The sequence below is a fragment of the Aedes aegypti genome, chromosome 2, assembly GCF_002204515.2.
Source record: "Aedes aegypti strain LVP_AGWG chromosome 2, AaegL5.0 Primary Assembly, whole genome shotgun sequence".
Taxonomy (NCBI): Eukaryota; Metazoa; Arthropoda; class Insecta; order Diptera; family Culicidae; genus Aedes; species Aedes aegypti.
The window spans coordinates 291,957,310-291,963,309 of NC_035108.1; positions in this window are offsets into that span (position 1 = coordinate 291,957,310).

A 6,000-nucleotide genomic window follows, 5' to 3' on the forward strand; every position below is an offset into this window, starting at 1 on the left:
ACTATGGTAGACGTATCAATGCAAGGGAGATTATCGATGTTGAAAAGCAATTTACATTGGGCTTCAGCAGTGATTTTCTACGCATGTCACGAATTTATATGAAGCTTTTATCCAAAGAGAATGATGAAAAGCTCTGGACAGCAAATGGCTTCTGACAATCTGAATTGTGGAATACCTACTATATACATAGGTATCTAAGAAGCTTTTAACTGAAAGTTAGGATGAAATATGACTGTGGATTTGATGTCAAGCAGAGCGGTGAACAAGATGACTTCAACACATACACAATCAAAAATTTGCAAGTCAGATAATTAGTTTAGAATAGTATCAACGTGTGAAAAAAAACATGAATCAATTCTTCTCAAAAAAAAAAAAAACAAAAAAAATGTTTGAGAGCAGATCGCGCAGCTATTAAGCAATACCAAACCGAGGGTCATGGGTTCGAACACCGTTGGTTGAGGAATCTTTGGTAAAGAAAATGCCAACGGCTGCCCAGGGCATAGGGTATCTTTGTTCCTGCCACATAATAAACACATGTTAAAATTGTCAATTGGTAAAGATAGCTCTAAGTAAATAACTGTGGAGATGTTCATAAGAAGATGAGTAGCAGGCTCTGTCCCAGTTGGGACGTAATGCCATAAAGAAGAAGAAGAATCCACATATATCTCGTAAATGGTCCCTCTTATAAATAATAATAATAATAAATTCACATCCCACTCAATATAACCCTTATAAAAATCGTTCATAGTTTCAATAGATCAACAATTTTCAATTAGAATTGAATCTATGGAATTTCAAGCGGTGTACAATTTCTTGAACAGTCTGTACTTAGTTCAAGAGTAACTTACATTCTATGAAAACACATGTATTTCCCCCTTACTACGCAGTAAATTCCCACCACTTGTGAACAATTACCGTAGGTAAATAATTACTTCCTACTTTGGCTTCCTTACACACAAGCTGCGAATTCGACCAATAGCCAACCATAAGCGGATCCATTAGAGTTAAGAAGTGTTAATGGCAGCGCACCTCACCTAATGAAACGAGAATCCCACAAACTGAATGGCCAGGGTGAAAGAAAACAAATTGTCGTCCTCGTCGTCGTCGGCATTATTAAGAATGGGCTGACAGACGCTTTCCGAAAAGGCCACTATGGGCGCAACGCATGGTTGACTTTCGCTTTTGCTTGCTGTGGTGCAACCAACCGCACTGTAGTGCACTGCCGTTGCACGCATAACTGCCCCATATTACATTTTGTTTGTCAATTTTATCTTTTTGTTATTAAATAGGTTATTTGAAAGTATAGTTTAAGGAAACACTTAAATAAAGCAAATTTTGTTCGAAAACTCAATGGAAACCATACCAAGTCAATTTGCCCACTCGACTATCTCACTATTGTATTCCTACACATAACTGTTACACTTGGACGAACATTTTCCATAGTAGTTTCCATAAAAACCAAGGCATAAATGTGTTAAAAACTTTAAATACGTTTTTTTTTGGTTGCATTTTTTTAACATGAGACTATTATGCGTAGAACAGCAGTGCACTGTTAGTACAAAAGTAAAGACCCCAGAACACCGAATCACGATATACACGGGTGAAAAATGTTCATTTGAAGAAGCATTTACCACCGCTTACTCACCTGAATGGGCTTTTACAAATGGCATTCCGTGCATGTATGAATTCAATAACCGAGAGGTGAGGCCAATTTTCCCACAGACTGCTCATGAATGGTGACCAACCGACCCCTCATGCTGGAGAGCTCACACATGGATGAAGAATTGAACACATTCCCGAGCCGACAATTACCATCCAGCGTTTGTGATTCCAGTTGAGGAGGATTGCGTTGCTGTTTGTTTCCTTCTGAAGTGGTTCCCATTATTAGTAGTTGTCACACTGTTTGGCAATGAGGCTCGACTCGACCCCGGTTTGGTTTTGTGGTTGACAAGGTGGAAAAACGATTTCACAAACCGAATGACGGATTAGCAACTTTGTTGCTTTGTGGAGAATATTTGCAATATGCTTTTTGGTAGTGAATTTAACAAGTCGTTTTCGGATTGAATTGTTGCAGAAGCTCTTTTGTGTTGTAAAATTGCGAATAAAGTTAGTTGAAACCCAGTAACAGGTAAAAACACACAAAATTTTCATAGCAGAACAAACTTAATGTATTCAACTTCTTAAATTCAGACTATTAACGAAAGAAACTATGGTATACATTTATAACTTTATAACATTTATAACTTTATAGAAACAAAACTCTCTGTGTATACCTCTGAAATAACTCATAAAATAGTAAGCTGAACAGGCCGTTCATTTATTGGATCACAATGCCTTCAATAACTTCTTGATGTTAATGAGTGTATCCAAAAGTAGTCGCAAACATTTAAAACGGTATATCTCAGAGCATAGTTAATCTTTTTAAAAGCTTTTTTCCCGCAAATCTTCATCATGTCATCAAGTATTGAAGCAACTGAAAAAATATTGAATAATATGCAGTCCTAATATAAATACAACAAGGTTTATAAAGCATAGAAAATAAAATCTTGCACAAAATTATGTGTTTGAAGTGTCTTCTGCAGAAAGAAAAAATCAAAAAACGAGGTCCTCAAAAATCGCCTTTTTTATTTTTGTATTTGCTTTCAAATGCTTGTTAATGTTTTTTTCAAAATAGGGTAGATGTACCAATAGTGGAGGTACTAAGCACGATTGAACTTCATTTAAGAGCCTAAATTCAAGAAGCGCAAATCATGTACGTGTTAATGTTGTAACGGGAAGTAACGACCATTGACTTAATGAGAAAAATAATTTCATCGCAGTAATCCACGGTTTGTCAGTGAAAAATAATACCTCCACTATGGGTACACTGTTCCTTTAGTTGCGGTATATTTTTAATTTGTGTTCCTATAGTTGCGGTATCCGTGGGTTTCTTATGGGATCCTCCACTATAGGAACACTTTACCACAACTATTGCTACAGGTAAGAAAAGTTTTATCAATTTTAGTGATATTTTAACAGTTTTAAAGCAATTTGAACGCTCTTTTCAGCTATTCCGTGTATCAACAAGCCAATACGTCGATTGGCAGTGTCGGTTCTGTGGCTAATGTAATAAAATCAGTGAAAACGGCACTACTACAACTATAGGAACACCCACAACTAAATGAACACTTACCCTATTTTTTATTCTATGTCATGAGAGTTGTGGCACAGAATATATTAGCATAAACAAAAACCATTTTTTCTTAAAATTTAATGCATTTATTAACACATCATTTTTTTCAGAGGTATGCAAGATTTTCATCGTCATTTGTCAGTAATTTGCAAAATTATCATACAAAATGCCACTTTATTGAAAGAATATAACCGCATTATATTTTTTAAAAACAGTGTAAAGTATTTCTGATCAAAACATTGTTTGTGGGTTCAACCCAATATTTTTGAAACTGTTTTGAATGTTTGCCACTACTTTTCGATACACTCTTTACTTGATAATACAAAAGAAATATTGAAAAATGTAGTCAGTGCTGTTAAATGTCAAAATTGTGGAAAAATTAGAATGCTCATAGCACCCTCCTACCGTTTTGATTCAAATCCCGGACAGCTTCAAATTCCGGACACTCTACTTTGTATAGGAAAGGTTTCACTCGAAATGTTTCAAAATGCGCCGTCAAAAAGTTCCCAATTTGAATTATGGTTTTTAAAATCATTTTGCATAGCAATCCATGAAAATTTAAAATGTTTAACTAGTTTTGACGTCTTTCTTACGGATTAGTGCGTTTAATTAATGATTCAATTATTCTAATTGTGTTTTTTAAGAGCTGTCCGGAATTCGAAATAAAGTGTCCGGAATATGAAGCGAAAGTGTGGTTGTGTCCGAAATAAAAATCATGAAGAGACCGAACATCAATTATTGATTGAAATGAATTAAAGATGTGGAATCCGAATTTTCGCCCACCAATCGAAATTTAAGTGTTTTCAAGGCCTGATTACGATAAAGTTTTGCACAGAACGATTCAATTTATATGTGTAGTGATAAGTTGTACTTTACTGAAGCCTTAAGTGTCCGTAATATGAATCAAAACGGTACCGTCAAACGGGGCTTCTTTTGACATTATTTCCACATTCTCTAACTTTGAGGATTTGTAACTCTTAGAATTATGGATAGATGTTGATAATTTTTGCCTATATTTAAGTTGTATATGCACGTAACAAGTGTGCAAAATATGAGGCAAATCCATCAAGAAATAACAAAAATGCTTGAATAGCGAAAAAAGTGTGTCCTTCAAGACAAAAAGGGGGCTACTTTGGACATTTTCACAATTTGCTAATGAAATGATTTTTCCTTATAGTTTTCAAGATGATTCTATAGATAATCGTCCATTGTGATGTTACCAAACGTTTTACATTGATAAACTTAATGTAGAAAATTGCAAAGCTAGAATCAATTACGCATATATAACAAATTTCAACAAAACATGCCATTAACTTCTCAGTTTGCAGTATGAAACTTAAATTTTCAACTTCCTCTTAAATGGAACTATCAAATACGAATGCTCGATTTTCAAGTTGACATAAACGAACGACGTAACTACTAGGTACTGCGATGATAAATGAGTTATGAACAAAAACTTTTTTTCTATTCTTACTGTTATATGAACGATATGTTGAAGGATCACATTAATACCGGTAACTAATTTAATACCAGTAAGTAGTTTTCATTTAAAACGCAATTTATGAAGTAAAGTTTAGCAAGATCGTAATGAAGTAAGTTTGCTTTTGTAATATGCTTCTAGCTTCTTATCAGTTTAAAGCTGGCTTAAGAGTAGTTTAATTTAAGCATTTGAAGGATGCAACTGTTCTGTACTACAAATTCATGTAAAATATGACGAAAAATAGTTTATTTTAGAGATTATGTTGTGAATTTGACATTGGTACGTATTGAAATATGTGTGTTTTATGTCTATTCACTTTTACAAACATTGATTTTATTTTTTTTATGTTGTAAAATACACAAACCAAAACATTATAATAAAATAGAAGTCGCAAAAATAAGACCTTTGATCAATTATTTTAATACAACAACAATTTAAAGCAAAACAAATCACAAGATTTTCATGAATCATGACGATTCGATAGTTTTGTGATGCTCCCAATAAGTTTCCACGACATGGGTAAAATTCAAACAATGTTTGTATAGCCAATGTTTTATACCTTGTGAATATTTATTCGGGCCTTTTTGAAATGTTTTCTTGTTTATTCTGTTATTGTTGATATTGTTCTAAGAAAAAAATCATGCCTAGAGGTAGAGCATATCTTGGTTAATAAAAGTGCTGAAGACACAAAATTGCTTAGATTAATATTTACGCTGCTAATAAATACAAAAGGTGAGTGTCCAAAGTAGCCCCTGGAATCAAAAGTAGCCCCGTCCGACGGTATGCGAAATATCACAAGCCGGAGCTTCAATTCATGTATATGAACAGAATTTTCTGAGAAGATTTGCTCCACATAACTCTATTCAACTTTTTAAAATGCATCACTCATGGACGTATTCTCATGTATGAAATAATATCTCAAGTAAAACCGCATGACTCATTCTCAGTATTTTTGGTAATGGTTAATCCCAAAGACAACAATCTTCGACAACAATTGCTATCGAAGGAGCCTATCCAAATGTAATTTGAAGTGACTACATCGAAGAACCTAAATTTTTATGTCTCATGATTTGTAATTTGATTTTTTACACAAGGTAAGATGCATGGAAGCCAAGCCTCAAATTTTCAAGAGGTCATCTCTAGAGAACCAGACAACCGTTTGTGCTGAAAATTTAACTTATTGGTCATTCACTGGAGGTACAAACGGGTGTCTGGTTCTCTAGATTTGTGCTCTTGAAAATTCGAGATTAGGCTTCGATGCATCTTCACCTTGATATTGCTGTTTTCGTTTGACTTGCAAATCTTGTCTGAATGGGCTTCAAATACGGTAACACAAAGTAATCAAAAG